Raw genomic sequence first — 17,185 nt, forward strand, 5'->3', positions numbered from 1 at the left:
GAGGTTGGTGCACCAGCTGGGAGGCAGGAAAAGCGCTGTTGCCCTGTGTGTTAATGGGGAGAGCATCTCCTGGTCTAGCCGGAGCCTGGTCGTGTGCACACTTCAGGGGAGGAGGGGAAGGTGTCACTTGTAGGGGCTTCCTTACAGGCTGGCTTCTTGGGAGTGTTTCCCCCTGTGGTCACTCTCTGATCCTCAGAATCAATCCCTGTTGCACAGGCAGACAGCTCCCAACTTCCCCTCTGAATTCAGCCACGAAGGCATGAAAAGTGCCAGTTGTATAGCTTGCTTGGTAGCCATGCCGGGACGAACCCTGAAGGCAGTGGAAGGACAGGGACCTTTCCTATACAAGACTAGAGCTTTATCTTCCAAAATGGAGACGCATCAGTGGGAGATGAGACCTGGGTACCACTAGTCAGTCCCAGTTCTGAGCCATCACTGTGCAGAGCAGCCCCGCGCTGCAGTTAACCCATCCTTCAGGGGACTCCACGTCCCCAAGGGCTCCTCCAACCCAAAGGCACAGGTAGGCACTCCCAGATCACTCCCACTCACATTCATTTATGCCATTTTATTTTTTTCTGGCAGTTTAACACATGTGTGCCTGTCTTCCTCCTTCACACCCAGGCACAATGAGATTTAGTAACCCATTTTAATGAGGCAATTATATTTTACCTCTATTATGTGCAATTATCCACTCACTTAAATTGCCTCAGCGGGAGAGCCTGGTGTGGATGTCCCACTGGCCCCCGGGGGCAGCTGGGTGGCTGGGCTTCTGAGCACTGGAACAGGACACCCCTACTGCCCCTGCTGCTCTCCAAAGGTGGCCTAGTGCTGCCACAGGGAAGGGACAGTGGCCGTTTCTGGCCCACCCAGTGGAGCTCTTGATTGCTGTGGGTGGCCTAGATCTTTCTCATCTGCTTTGCTGTGCTGGCGGGCTTGTTTATCCAGGCCCCAGAGCGCCAAGTACCCTTCTAGCTTTCTGGCCCTTCCAGGGCCAGAAAAACAGACTTGGATTATCAGGGCCATACATCTTGGTCTGGTGTTTTTTTTCCTACAGTCATCTAGGCTTTAGGTACCCAGGGGTGGGGTGGAAGGCGGAGGCTCCTGTGTGCCCAGCCTACCTTTGCTGGTGAGTCCTAGCGTTAACTTTTAAAAAGGTTTTACTTATGTGATGTCTACTTTGTTCAAAGTAAAATATGGCAGCGAGACGCGTAACAAAGCAGTGACCGTGGACTTAGCACCCAACTTAATAACTAGAACGTTCCCAATACTTCTGCATCCAGCGTGGCTGCTTATTCCAGCCTCACCTACCCTTAAAGGGAGCTGTTTGCTTAGATTTTGTTGCTACCTTTCACTTGATTTTTTAAGTTTTATCACCTATATATCTTCATTTGTTATTTGTTAGCTTTGCTTACTTTGAGTTTTACTGAAGTGGTGTCATTCCATAGGTGGCCCTTCCGTAACTCACACTTCTCCACATAGTGTAATGTTTAAAATCATCTTTGCAACTCCATCAAGTCGCAGTTCTTTTACATGCACTGTTGTTTAACGTCCCAGTGTGAGACGAGTTATTTGTTCATCCTCCTGTCCAATGAGCTTTTGCTTTTCTAGATTTTGTTTGTGTTTTGTTTTGCATTGTGAACGGTGGTTCCCTAACATTCCTGTGTACGCATACCAGTGCAAGTGCATGAGAATTTCTCTATCTTGGAGCGGAATTTCTGGATTGTAGAGCATGCAAACGTTCAAGATTATAAGAGAGTGCCAAATTGCTTTCCAAAATGGTTGAGCCAGCTTCCCTGCAGCCAGGCAGTATCTTTTGCAATTTTCCAGGTTCCCAACTGTCTATGTCCAATGTGACATAATAGTTAAGAGCATTTTTTAGATATGAATTCCAGATGTTGGCTGCGGGACCTTCGAAAAATGAGTTGCTCTCTCTAAACCTCAGTTATCTCATCTGCAAAGTGGGGGAACTACTTGAGTACAGTATCTAATATCTGTGAACTGAGGTCCAAGTCTTCTGTCACCGGATCCAGTGCCTTCCCCACTGCCTCACCATGCCTTACTGTGTAATGCTCCACAGTGTGTTTATTCATTTTTCCTTTCTATATTATTTAATCCACTTGATTATATTAAAACAAAAAAGAAATCCATTTGTGTCTCCAGAGGGGGCTATAGCCATTAGCCAGAATACTGAACAAAGTTTGCTGTCAAATTTGATGGTTCAAGAATTAATTCTAAAATGCTTATTCCTAATGAAAAAGGCTTAAGATCACGGGCGTTAATTTCTCCCAGTTAGGTTTTAATTACTGAAAAGTTTGGTGACAATCGAAGCGTGTAGTTCCTGCAACTTCATTGCTGGGAGGCTTTTTTACAAGAATTTCCACTGCCTTGCTGTCTTCGCCTCTTGTTTCTACAAGACCTCACTTGATAATGTTAATCATCTTTTCAATGTTCACTGTCACCAAAACAAAACAAAACAAAACCCTCTGTGTTCTCTGGGGCTCAGGCATTGGCTGCACCTCATGTCATCTGTAGCTGCGGCTCTGACAGTGCGGGCCGAGCTGTGGCTCTGCTGCAGGCCCCACCACCCACGTGGGCGAGCGAGAGGATGGCCCTGCCACCGCTTGTGGCGCTCCAGACAAGGCTGAGGGACAAGACCCACCCCGATTCCCAGTGACTCAGGGCCCATCCTGCCCTCGGACTCTCACTCGGCAGGTCACAGATCCAGTAGTCTCTCTGGCTTACTTCCCACAGGTGCTGAAAGGCACTCGCCCTGCAGGTCACCTTGCTTCTCTGTACATCGCCTTGATGTCGAGCAAGATCAGCCAGGTGTGTTTGTGCCGGCGGCATCCAGATGGAGGTATAGTCGGGGGTGAGCCTTGGCCTTGCCCCGGGTCTCCCCAGCGAGACCCTGCCCTGCTGTCGGTCCTGTTGCACGGTCATGACAGCGAGCTGTGACTGGGCGCTGGAGCACGGAGTTGAGGAAGCGTGTTGGCCCGGGTTTTGGTCTCTGCAGGACAGTCCCCATTTGTGCCCTGATTTGGGCTGTTCTCTTGGGGGAGTAAACACAACGTCACCAGCCCTTTCCTTCCTTATAGACATGGTTCTTGCCCTCAGGGAGCTTGTGGTCTTTACTTCCTCAGCTCTCTGCTGTTTGAGGGCAGGAGTTGGGCCTCACGTTGGGTTTGTTGCAGGGACACCAGCCCCTGAATAGTTGAACTGACTTGGTCACTGAATGTCAGAGGAGTTCTCAATAAACACCTGAAACAGACTTTTCTAAAGTTGCTCCCCGGCACTGTGGAGTCACACCATTTATCACCTATTTCCTGGCTCGGGGACCCTTCTCCCACTCCCCTTGATGGCCTGAGATCTCAGTTCTTGACCTCTTACGGATGGTTCCGTACTTGACCCCCCATTACCGTCCCTTTAGAAAACAGAAAAATGTCCCTCTTCCAATTATCTTGGGCCCCCTTGCCCCTGTTGAGGAACTGAAGGGTTTTCCAAAGCATCCGTGTTCGTGAGGCGGCTTCCCCCAGTGGCAGAGCGAGCGAGGATCAAAGCCAATTCTGCCCCTCTCTGCTCTTCTTACCTCTCCACTCTTCCTCCATCCTCACTACAGGAAGGGAAAAATAGCAAATCTGTCTCCAAGGCAACCAGAGGAAGGAGACTGGTCTTCCCAGGGTGCAGCTCATTTGGGATATTTATATATACTTGTTTCTTGGGACGAATCTTTGGGCCCGGGTTGCAGCGGCACAGAGCACTTTCCAAATGGACTTCCCTGGCTGTCTGAAGGGACAGAGCTTCGTGTGATCTGGAACCCCTGACTGTGAGAGCCTTGCGCCCTGGAGCTTGCTTAGGAGGTTTCTGACAGAAAAAGAGAAAGATTTTTATGCCATTTATACGTTTTTCCACTAACAACCAAAGAGGCCAGGGACACCATGATTTTTCAGTAATTAGAAGCTGATTATCCATTTCCACCTACGCTTTGATTAGAACCAGAAAAAAACAAAACAAAACAAAAACTCTGACCTGAAGATTGTCTGATTTGAGATGGGCAGTGCCTAGTCCGCGAAGAGCTGGGCCACCGTCTCTTACCCGCTGTCTAGAGCAGTCATTGGGATGCAGAAATTCTGCACCAGGCTGACTTCAGTCAGGGTTCTTTTAAGGCAGGTCATTTTGTAAAAGCATCCACCTAATAATCCTCTGCTTATTATTTAAAAGTAAATGCGTTCCTTAGAATAAGAAATGCCGTGGCAGCCCATGTAAGACTTACCCCTGTACTCCAGTCTAACGTGGAAATGGAACTTACGAATCCATTGACTTTTTGGTTTGCTCCATGATCTCTAACTATTGTCTGAAATGAACCCAAGAGCTCATCACAAAAGGGAACATAAAGGTTGTAAGAAGCTTGGGTCGATGAGTGTAAAAAGGCTAGGTGAACACCCACACGTGTGCGGTGAGAGCTGCGCGGACAAACCCCAAAGCGGTCCCTGAGCTCCCAGAGCGAGATTGTCCAATTGCAGGAAAGGGCCCAGCCAGCTGCTTCCCTAACCGTATTAACGGGCAAATCTGAGCGTGCTATTTATAGAGCGCACACCAGTGAGCCCCAAGTTCATAGCTGCCAAAGGAAAGCTTAGTCTCAATTTTCAGTCTCCTGTATTCTCTATTCTTTCCTAAACTTCATATAATTTTAAAACTTTATAAATGTACGTTTTGAAGGCTCCTTTCTTCTAACAGAAAGTTACTTTTTGTAAATTGTTGCCGGTTGTTTCTGGTGTTTAGAACAGAATGTAACACACATTAAATAATGGTTTTGAAAAAAATCTGAAAACTGTATTTAGTGTTGGTGCTACTTATATTCTTCTCAGAAGCTCTTCTGTTTGATCTGTGGCTCTGAACGTTAAGAAATTTCTTTTCTATAGATTTTTATACTTCTTTTGTAGATCTTTATCATTATTTTTTATCAGCTGTTTGGGGCAAACTTTTAAATATTTTTATATCTAGATAGTTTAAAAAGATGCAAAATTTGCAAAGTTCATAATTGCACATTATTGAGAAATTAGTATGATTATATTCAGGAAATTCTGAGAGAGTGATTGCAAGTTCATTAGTAATGATTACGTAAAATAGGGGTTATGAAAATGCAAAGCCACAATTATGACACTGAAATATCAATGAAATATCAATTTAGACAGGGGGATAGGCATTTCCACTACTTTCCCAGCCCCAGAGGAAGGTCTGCTTTTACTGAGAGGCCATCAGGTGTGATGGGTAGGTGCATGGTCTATGGAGCCAAGGCCTGGAGTCCCATCCTATCTCTGTCATCCGTTACCTAAGGCAGGTGACCCTGTGAAAATAATGTAGCTTTTTTGTGCTTCATTGTCTTCACTGGGGAGATGGGGATAATGGTCTGGGGATTCAGACTACAACACATAAAAAGGGTAGAATAATGCAGGGCACCAAATAAGCATTCATGGGGTATTAGCTGGTCTTCTTTTCTTTTTTTGTGGCCGGGAGGTAATTATGTTTATTTATTTATCTATTTTTTGATGGAGGTCCTGGGGATTGAACCCAGGACCTCGTGCATGCTAAGCATGTGCTCCACCACTGAGCTACACCCTCTCCCCCAAGCTGGTCTTCTTTTCATTATAGTCACATTGGTGTAATTTAGATTGGAGAGAAAAAACACACAGCCCGATTATCTCTACCCATTTCATCCTTGGTACAGCGGAAAAAGTTCTAGACGAAGAGTGAGGCTATGTGGGTTCCGGTCCTGGCTTTGACTCACACTAGCTTTGTGACCCCCCTGTACATCCGAGGACTGGGTTTCCTCATCGCTAAGAGGAGAAGGTTGTGCTGGAGACCCCCGGTTCCCATTCACCTCTAACAATCCTTAGATAGTGCTCGCAAGGGTCAAAAAACCTTAAGAACTTGTTCTTTTTAATGTAGGATTGCATTTTAATATATCAAAACAAAATAAAGCATCCAGATGCCAGCTAAAGTGAGAGCTGGAAATATTCTAAACAATCTTTTCAGAAATACTTCTGGAAGATATTTTTTTAGGCAAAATTCTGATCAACAAAGAGTTGGGAAAATATGATTGTATTTAAAAGGCTAAGAAAACAAACTGCAAGAGAATAGTAATATCAGCTCTTTTATTCTGGCCTCTGGCTTTGTTTCTAGGAAGCATTAGATGAAACAAAGGGGCAGAGGGAGGGGGAGGGGGCAGTGAGGGAGCAAGAGCTGGAACGTTCGACTTGTGTGTCATGTGTGGCTGTTATTTTAAGAAAATGTATTCTGACCAATTTTATTCAAAGAAAAAATCAACAAACACCCAGTAGCAATCTGCCCCAAGATTTTTTTTTTTTCCCAATATAGACCTAATCAAAATAATCAGGTTGTGTCAAAAAAGTTTCCAGTAAAATGGCTGTCTCTTATCTTTTCCAGTGTTATTGTGAAATATGAGCCGCTCTGGAGTTGCCCGGCCCCCTTGCCTGGTAATCTTAGCAGAGTAAACATTAATACCGTGCATGTTTCCCCCTGGAAAAACGAAGGCGAACAATAGGAAAAGATGTAACAAATGTTTTGCAGCCTTATTATAAATATTTTATGAATGAATCAGAGAAATTAAAGATGAAAAAGCCCAGTAACCCTTGCCTGTACCCTCATGTCTACTGCTGTATACTTTTAAGTGGTTTGTCTGGTGTAGTTTTTAGTGACTCAGGTTAAAGGAAATTTACCGCTTCCCTCAAAGCCACTTTCCAAGTGGAGACTATCTCTAGACCTGCTAGGAAAGTCTGACAAATTCCCCTCGCTTTGTTTGACTTTCTCATTAATCTCATTTGATTTAGCCTACTTAATTGCTTATCTTTAGTGTCTCTAGATTCTTCAGTTTTCCTTGTGTATTTTTTGTTTCTTTCTTTACTTTTCATTCAGCCTTTCCTCATTTTTTGCCAGGAAGAAAGCAGGCAATTTTTTTTTTTTTTTTTTTTTTTTGCTTGTGGATAGATGAGCAGTAACCATAAGTTTCATTCAACAAATTAACAACAACATGAACTGACAACTTACTACATCAGGTGTTGTGCTAAATCCTTTGTGTACATTATCTCACTTATTAAGCACCTACTATTTGCCAGACACCAGGAATGCAAGGTTAAATATGATCCTGCAGTTGCTGACGGAGAGCTTCTAATGTACTGGAAGGAACGATCACTCAAACAGACAATGCCAACATAGCACACCCAGTGCACGGGGCTATCTTTAGAGTATTGTTGGAGCATGAAGGATGAGGGTCCAGCAGTGAAGAGGAAGGGGCAAGGGCAGAGGTCAAGTGGAGTGGGAGGATGATATCCCAGATGGATGAACTCTAGACCAGATCTTTAAAGAGTTAGAAAGGGTGTGTGGCGTTAGAGAGGATGGTTGCCCAAGAAATCAGAGAGTTCAGTCTTATTAAGTTGAAAAACACAAGGATTGTTAAGAGGTAACGTAGGCCAGGGTCAGATTGTAGAAAGCTCTGTATTACCTGGTGGAAAACGTGGACCTTGTTGTGGGTTTGAAGCAGAAAGGTGGCATGGCTTCTGTGTGGAAAACACCCAGGAGTGGACGCAGAGAGGCTGTGGCTGTGGCATCTGTCCTGATGAGAGGCAGCGAGCACTGGGGTTCCAGGGTCAGATTAGCTGTTCTTGATTGGAATGTATTTAAGGTCATCTGTCTCCCTTGACTCTTAAGTAATCAGGAAGTTACTTACTAAGTACCTTCTAAATCTCTGAATGGATGTTCCAGGCACCTTGATACTGAAAAGTGGGTCCTGGAGAACACATGTTTGCTGTGGCCAGTGGGGTTATGTCAAATGATGGTTATTTGACAACTGTCTAACAATTTCTGAGGAAGACAGACTTTCTCTTAATAGCATAGGTGGGGAGTGATGGGAGAGAGACCAAACTGCCACTTACTGAGCACCCAATCTGGGCAGAGCCCAGGGCTGGGGACATTTAATAGTTACTGTATCAGCAAGGTGGCAGCAGAGAGTCAACCTCTTGAAAGCCAAGCAGTCCTAATCAGCACATAATGGGAAAGAACCACGTGCAGAGGTAATGAGCTGCTTATATTTTCCTCCCAGCATAAAAGTAGTAGATGATAAAGAGGGCTGATGCTTGAGGTTGATAGGTTTGATACAAGTCCAATTTGATTAAGGTAATTATTGGTGTGCCCCCAGGATGGAAATGGCACTAAAAGAAGCTGCAGTCTGATTAATTATATTGTGACAGGCTTGTCTGAAGTAATAGAAAGGCAATGTCTGCCTGGAGTTTAGAAGAAGTAGGATAAGGCAAGAGGTCTCAGTCAGAACATCCAAGGAAAGGAGTGACTATTTGTAGCTGATGGGTGCATTGCCATCACCGAGTTTCTAAGTGTCTAGAAACACATTAGACTGTCCTGCAGCTTGGATGTAATAGTCCTCCCAATTATTGAACACTTTTCTCTCAAACTTTAAGCTCTTTAAATAATCTCCTTTGCATCAGAAGAGACAGAATGACATAGTGGTAAACTGCGGGCTCTGCCTTCAGCTCCCCTGGGTCGGTACCTTGGCTCTGACACTTACAAGAGTGACATGTGTTAGTTATCTGTGATGCATAACAGATTCCCCCAGACCTCACAGTTCAAAACAGTGCACATCTATCTCGCAGTTTCTGTAGGTCAGAGAGTTAGAAGTGACTAAGCTGGGCAGTTCTGGCTCAAGATGTGTCCTGTGGTTTCTGTCATCTGAAGGCTTGACTGGGGCAGAAGGACCCACTTCCAGGGTGGCCCACTTACACGGGAGGCATATTGGTGCCGGTTGTCGGTCCTCTCACATGGGCCTCTGTACAGGCAGCGTGAGAGTCCTGAAGGTGTGATGACTGGCTTTCCCCGGAATGGGCAATCCAAGAGAGAGCTAGGAAGAAAGGACGATGTCTTTTGTCCTAGACTAGGAAGCATGTTCCATCTCTTATACCACATTCTGTTCATTAGAACTGAATCTCTAAGTCTGATTCAAATCAAGGGAGGGGAAGATTATACTCCACTTTTTGAAGAGAGGAGTTTCAAAGAATTGTACACATAATTTTGTTATGCACCATCACACTGTGTGACCTTGGGCAATTTACTTAAAGATCTCTGTGTTCCAGTTTCTTCATCAGTAAAATAGAAATAATATTTGTATCTGCCTTATAGAGTTTTAAGAATAAAGTGAATTAAAGACCTTTTAAGAGTACAGGATGTATAATAAGAGTTCAGTAAACATTAGCAACTGTTGCTGATGACTAACTCTATTCCGGACCTCTAGCGTGTGATGGAACTCATCTGGAGGCGAGAACAATTTATACTGGTATCAGTCACGGGCTCCCTTTAAATTGATCATTGTTATAAGCAACAGAGCTGTACCCTCCTGTTGGCCTCTGATGAACCTAGATGCTCTTCTTGCCTAGGCTCGGGGTCCAGGCCAGGCAGCATTTTATCCTTGTCTTGCCAGAGGCCGTGGTCTGGAAAGTCAGCCAGGCTAGGTAACTTCTCAGGTTCAGTGGCATGGAGATGAGGAAGATCAAATGGCACCGAGGGGTCCTGCAGAAATCGGAGGTGTAAGTCTCAGCTGAGCCAATAGGAGCCAACCAAGAACCCTTGAATAGATCCTTTCAGATTCTTAGGGTGGCTTCATTGAGCCAGGGCTTCTCCAGGTCTCTGTCCTGAAGTCACCGCCAAAAGCTGTGTCTCTGACATCACAGGAAAGGGATCCAGGGCCGGAAACCACTTCAAAATCACCAACCTCAGTCCCACCTCAGTCCCACCTCTGAGAACTGAGCAATCAGGAGCAAATGGTGCAGGGATGTTCAGGAACCTGGCTACCAAATTGTCCTTAGAGAAATCAAATTAATAAATATTTATTAAGGTATCTAGCGTGAGCAAGCCACAATATTTCCTTAATTGGAAGAAACTCTCCGATGGCCACAGAATGAGTAGAATTTTAACCCATGAAGGATCTTAGAGAGATTAATTTGCCACAGTCAAAATTCGCAGTGATATTCCAAGAACACGTGTCAGGAAGTTGGATGAGGACAGAGTTTTGAACTTTTTACTCACAAATGCGCTGACTGTTCCAACTAGAAACCAAAATCACTGCTCGCTCCTCACAGGTACAGCCCTCACACCAGCGAGCTTGCCTTCAAAACGAGAGAAGTTTGAAAGGATTTGCAAAGACCCCAAGTCCCAGTAACTAACCAAATCAAAGTTAGAAGTTCAGAGCTTTTCTTCTGCTATATAAAGCGACATAATGACTCGTTACAAGGGAGGCGAGACCACCAGGAAGCATGGAAGTCACCCTCCAGCGTGCGTGCATGGTGGCTGCCCCTTCCCTGAAAGAAATGTCCCTTCTATTCAAAGGCAGTGTCCAAGTCATTTATAGATTTTAATACAAGTAAAAATTTTTATTTCTGGTCTGATATTCGTATTAATGTAGTTTCTCCAGATAGGACGCTCTCCACTAACTTAACAGAAGACTCAGCTTCAGGACCAACACTGGGAATTTTCTATGTGCTCTATTACTTAGGGAGAGCTGAAGATATCTGGATATGGAATAGTATGACCAAGTTCTAGCACATAATTTTCAGGCAAAATTTACCTTTTTAAAGTGGATTACAAACCATGTAATTTCCCCCGGTGTTTATTCCCGTGAAAGAATGCCACCCGGGAACCGGGCTGAGGAACAAAGAGAGGAGCCCGTTCCTCGCACAAAGGTCTACGCAGGGAGGGCGGACGGCCCCGCACCGTGCGCAGATGCGTGCCTGTGAACCACGACCCTTCTTTTCTTCTTGGAAAATGTCCTCCAATTAGACGAGGACACGGGATGAACTGCTGCTAACTAAGTAAAAAGTCCGTTCCTTTCTGCAACAGTGAGTGCCATTGAGTTATACCAGCCATTCTGAATTCTTTTTCCTCCAAAGGCCCCACTTGGCCTCTCAGTCTCTTTCACAACCCCTCCTCCCCTCTCTTAAAAATGTTTCCTATTCACTGTGAGGCTCTCATCCAAGGAAAAGAGGTGGCGGTGAAGGATCTGGGGGATGGGGAGCTGTTTTAGAGAAGAGAAGGGGAGGTGAGGGCTGCTCCCCACATAATCCATGGGTGCTTGTTACAGGGTGCTTTTGGCAAACATCAAATTAAGACCGAGCATTCACCCCAACTCACCGGAACGTGCAAATTCAGTTGACAGATTAGAGGAGAGAGGTTTTAAAAAATTAAATTATTTTCCCTGAAAATGTGGAATGATTTTAAAAGTGGTAGCTAATGAGAAGGGTTTGTTTTTTTTTTTTTGCAGTATGAGAAGCAAAGAGGCTGGAATAGAACGATTTCATATTTCAGATGCAGTCTGTGATAGCTGAATAACCTTCTTAGTTTGACTCACAGCCTCACACAATGCAGGCTTTCAACACATGAAGAGCCACAGCAGAGTTTTGGGCCATTTTCTCTTTTTATTCATTTTCCCAGCCCCATCCCTCCCCCACCTCCACTCCCCCCACCCCATTTCCTCTGTCTGGGTGTGAGTAGCTGAAGTGTGCCCACAATATGGATGTACTAGACACATTGTCACCTCCCTTTTATCCAAGGCACCTGGCAGGGTCACCAGCCTCCTGAGTGCCCCGTGGAGTCTGGCTTAACTCTTTGAGTGACAGCTGTCCAAATACATTTTTCACAATGACTTTAAAGAATATTAGAAATTAAAACCTAAAAAGAAAACAGATCCTGTCGTGTTTTGTTGTGTGTCATAACCCCCTTCTCCTCCTCCTCTCTTCTTGTCTCCTTTTCCCTGAGGTTCTTAACATTGAGATGTGAGTTTGTTTATTTCCCCAGCTGAATCAGTGGGATAGTTAATTGCCTTTAAATCTAAGTCTGACAATATCTACAGACGTCGTCACAAAACAAGCAACCACACGCATTTGGTAAAGGGTGGAAAAGCAGTACCCACTGTACAGCAAAGCACAAGAATTGCCAAATGCTCTGCATTTAGGGAAGCCTATTCTTCTCGAGAGGCTGGAGGACTGACAATGTAACTGACTCTTCAGATTTCTGCTTCCGGCCAACATGGAGTGACAGGGACTGGATGTGCTCTCCTGTCTGAAGCAACCACAAACCCCCAAAACTGCATGAAATAATAGTTTCAAGGCACTGGACAATAGGCAGCTTAGGATAATTCAAGTCAGATGGAAATTTATTTTAGTTAGAAGTTGTAGTCTGGGTCATAAACAAAGAAGTTGGATCTCTTAACTTGCTGTGGGTGTAGCTTGTTGGCCACTCTGATTGTAGTGACCTGTGGGTACCTCCACTCTTGTCTAGATCAGCTGGGCATCCTCCCCAAGTGCTACATGCCAAGATTCTGCAAGAAGTACACGAGAGAGAGGTTTTTCTGAGGACAGACCTTGATGTGCCTCATTTTTATCGGGACTGAGTCTTAGGACAGAATCTTAGCTTAATGAAGATGAGGGCAGACCTATCCTTGAACATGACCATGAACTGACCATGTTTGGAGCCACAGTAACAGGGGCTGCTGCCTTCGCCCCTTCACTGTAGGGCTGGCGATGGCCTCTCAGGGGCCCCTCCTGGACCAGGCTGCTTAGGGAGCGAGAGTCTGTCTGTGGCTCGTAGCTTCCTCTCTTTCTTAGGATGTACTGATGGCCAGGTTAAAGATTAAGGTTTTCAATTCTGGCTTTAAAAATAAGTGCAGTTTGTAAGGGAGCTTCTGCAGGGCTGCTGATGTTCTGTTTCTTGTTCTGGATGATGGCTGCCGGTGTGTTCACTTCGTAATAGTTCATCAAACTGTACGCTGGTCATGGTGAATTTTTCTCTGTGTATATTAATAAGTTCAGTAAGAAGTTACAAAAAAGAAGCATACTAGCTCACGTTTGGATCCAGTCATTACTTTGTTATAGAAGAATGTGGGTAAAGCTCGAGTACTGATGACGCTCCGTGTTTTTAATGGTGATCCTAGAAGCCTTACATTTTTTCAGGTAACAACAAAAATATTCAGTCTCTTCATTCCTGCAGGTGGAGACAAAGCTGTATCGTTCAATCCTATGCCCTTTGTCAGGAAACGTTTATTTCTCAAACAGAAATAAATATTCTCACTGACAAGAGCATCTTGGCCACTGGGCTAGTAGAGGGGGATTATTGAGAAATTTACTGATGGTCGGCAACAGAACGCGCAGGAATTGGAGAGGAGGCCCCGCCTCGGGCCCGCAGCGTGGCAGTATGCTTCAGCTTCATGGCCACTGCGCGCCCACCAGAGGACCTCTCTGGGCTGTCTGGTGGCAGGACAGTTGCCTTGCAGTGGCACAGAAGGTGACCTTGAGGGGCGTATTTGAGTCCCTGCTCTGGTAGCAAGGCTGGGAAGCTAAGAGCTGCCTTCAGATTGTCATATAGCACCTGGGACTTGCGGGCTACACTGGGGCAAATGGTAGGGGGATGGAGGTAGTGGGACTGGATTTCCTGCTTTAGGACCACGTGAGGAATTTTATATTTTATTGTAGGTCTCCACTGGTAAACGTTACCTCTCCAGATTTAAAGTAGACTTATCTCGATGGTCATTTTCTAGTTACCATTCAGGAATTTTCTCATATATGCAGTACATATTTTAAACTGACAAGTGTCTACTTAAATTTCTCTGTCAGAATTCAAAAAGATCAGAGAACTTATTCTAATTCAAGTATATCTACCAACCCTTTTATTTTCAAGTCACTTGATGTTTTAAATATTGAGGGTACTTAGAAGAGATTTCAGCTGAAAGATTATATCTCCTGTAACATTTCGCTTTTCTAGCTATTAACTCATCCTTAATTTTAACTAAATCGTCCATCTCAGGGATTGAAGCAGAGAGGCCACCCTTAAGTCAAAGCAGGAAGAGAGCAGGGGCTGTAGTACTTGGAGGATGAAGGATTTTCCGCTTTGCTCAGCTTTGGGGGATGAAGGAAATGATATATCAAAGCCAGGACCGGCCTCCGCACCCTGGGATATAAATACAGTGTGTTGTACAGAGAGTGGGCTGATCCCTGTGATGTGCGGACAGGAGAGAGCCCAGCAGTGCCTCCACGATGTATACATCCCTGGCTCCGGAAATCCTGCACTCCGACAGCAGGAAGCAGAGGAGCGCACCTAAATCCTGGGGCTTAGAGGAGGCTCCTACCTCACTGTTGGAGGAGGGCTAGCAGGCTGAGCAGAGGATGCTATGTGAACCCAAGTGAGAACAGAGGAGGAAATCAGCTACCCCAAACAACGAGGCTCAGGAGGACAAGGTTTCCCCTCCAAGATTACAGGAAACTGGTCCAGACCTCTGCAGCGGCGTGAACAGGCAGAGGAAGAAGTGTGGAGGCAGATAAAGCGGGAGTCTGGAGCACCGGCTCTGCCTGTTGTAATTTGCCTGCCATGGGGTGAAGAATAGTGGGGAGCCCGGAAAAGGGCATGTGGCTCTGATGACAGTGGGCGGGGAGCGGAGGCAGGGGGCACGGTTGTGAGGACTGGACAGTTTAGGAATCTAGAAAACAACCTCTAGAAAATGACCGCCCCAGTAGGGTAAGAGGGGTAGTGAAGCAAGTTCTGCAGAGAGAAAGTCAGACTCACTCACACTTGCACTTGTGAGATTCAACTGGCAGCAAGGATTTTCAGACAAACATGAAACTGAGAATCACGTTTTAAAGTGCCCCCAGGAAGAGCCACTCTGTGATGCTCACTGTCTTTAGCCCTGCTGAGTTGAGGTCTCCAGATGCCAGCGGTGACACTGGATTTTACCCACAGCAGCACTGTTAGTTCATTGCTAGATTGAAGCAAAACTTTTACTTGTTAAGTGACCAGTTGATTCCCGTCACCCTTCTGAGATTCTAGCATCCAGGTGAACAGAAGGAAGACAGATCACCCAGCTTCCCATTCATAATTCAACAACTGTACCTTCTTAAGACACTCTTTCGTCTGAAATACCAAAGTGACTGAGACAAAATATTACTAATCACATTACGAGCCCTTGGAGATTGCTTACTGGAAAGTATTTTGAGAAATTTACAGATGGGAAATGGAAGGCACCACAAGTCTGCTGGTCCTCTGCCCATTTTTTTTCAAAGGTAGGAAATGTCTCTTTTCACTGTGAGATTAGCTCAGCAGGCTACGAACTGTAGTGAGCAGACTGGGTCAAGGGTCAGGGGAGTGGAGTGAATAAAAGGGCGTGGTGGTCACTGCACAGAGGGCCAGTTCCAGGCAAGAGGGTCAAGTCTGGTTTCAGCAAAGTGCTTTTGCATTGCCTGCCAAGAAGATGGGGTCAATTAGGTAGGAAAGCGTAGGAGGAAACTGATGTTAGTGGAACATTTAACTGGATGCTTTAACACTGAACTGGATTCTGTATCAGACGGAGTGTGTGTGTGTATCTGTATTTACTTCTCACAACAACCCTGTGAAATGAGAATTAGTAGCCTCATTTTATAGATGGGAACAAACTCAGATTAAGTAAACTTGCCTAGTGGCACCGAGTTATTAAAAAACATAGTAAAGTTTAGAATAAATATCTGACACTTCTGTGCTTTTATTTTTTACCTTTTTTTTTTTTTACTTCTGTGCTTTTGCACTTTTAGAATAATTCACTCTTCTATTTAGTGTTAGCCAAATATATACATATATGTATATAATTTTGTTTTTATTTAAATAGTGGAGTTGGCAGACAGCAATGCTTCCTTGTGGATTATTTCAGGCACTTAGGAAAGAGGCGTGGAGAAAAGGTATTATGGAGGGGGATTGTCTTAACTTGCCATGCTTAAAGCTTTCCCTGTGTGACAGCTGTCACCGCTATTCAATAACCAGCTGTAAGCAGAGTGCCCAATCGCCCTCTCCATCTTCACTGGTCCACCACTGCATTGTACTCAGTATGTGGTCCTGGATGAATCTTTCTCTTAGCCCTCACTGTGAATGCTCAGGAATGTGAAGCACTCAAAGCAGGAAATTGCACCATCAGCAACATTGTCTTTGAATGTTGACGCTTGCTCAAGGTCAGGCCACCCCAGGGACCATCGTCATCATCCTGTGACCTGTGCACAGCCCTGTGTTTCTGGAACCATTCCAGGTGTGGGAGGTGATGAGGTCTTGGAAAACTCTGCCCAGTGCCCTGGCTTGTAGAAGTGTGGCCAGATGGTTTTGTCATCTGCCCTCGTCCACACCATACTCTATTTGATGGGAATGAGCCAAATGGGAACTCAGATTTACTCTTCGGAAAAATGCAGACAATCACATGCCCATATAGCACGTAGGGTTGCTGTGAACATTAAACACATAATATACTAAAAGCACTTAAAGTGGTATCTGACAAACTAACACCAATTAAATGTTAGTTATTATTAATTATCGATATTCTTGTCTTAAATGTGTGTTGTTTTCTAAATGACTTTAATTTTCATAGATTGTTAATAGACAGAATGACCTAAAGAAAATTAAGCCCTAAAGATCCATTTATCGCCACCTTTTTTTCTCTGCCACTCTTTCCTTTTCTCTTAAACGTCACAATTCCCTTTTGCGTTGTCACAAAAGCTGCTTACTTCAGTTGGCAGAGATAGCATCATGCAGAGGATGATTAAAATGTCCTCCCTTGAAGTTGTGGGTTTTAAATTGTAATATTTATTAATAGGTAACCACGTGTGTATTAAAAACATAAAAGGTGCACGAGGACATACAATGAAAATACAGTCTCCCCCTCACCCAGATCCTTCATGATCAAAGTTCTCTCCCCCAGAGGCAATCCTTGTTGCCTGGTTCCTGTGCCCGCATTAGACAGAAGCTGTACACGTGCACTCGGACCCTCACACTTGTGCTGAAAACGAATGATAGCATGCTATTCAGTGTTCAGTTCCTTCCTTCCTGGGTGGAAGAATTGTGCCTAATAGTCCACAGCTGTATATAAAATACTGCCCAATATTTTAAGTGACTATACCATATTCTTTAGTATGGATTTACTATAATTTATAATCTACTTCTTAAGTAATCGATATTTTGCTTTTGTTATTACTGATAATGCCGTAGTGATATACTTGGTCTTACAATTTTTTATCTTTTACATATTAAATATTTTACTTACCTGATATTGATTTTCCTTATATGGATGAGGCAGGGAACCAACTTTATTTTTAACCAGATATGATGT

At 44.6% G+C, this 17,185-nt stretch overlaps 1 pseudogene; it reads left to right on the forward strand.

Annotated features, from left to right (window-relative positions):
• LOC141579751 (large ribosomal subunit protein uL23 pseudogene) overlaps nucleotides 1-17,185 on the forward strand; it is a 36,706-nt pseudogene that overhangs the window by 9,318 nt on the left and 10,203 nt on the right.

This window comes from Camelus bactrianus, chromosome 14, assembly GCF_048773025.1.
Source record: "Camelus bactrianus isolate YW-2024 breed Bactrian camel chromosome 14, ASM4877302v1, whole genome shotgun sequence".
Classification (NCBI taxonomy): Eukaryota; Metazoa; Chordata; class Mammalia; order Artiodactyla; family Camelidae; genus Camelus; species Camelus bactrianus.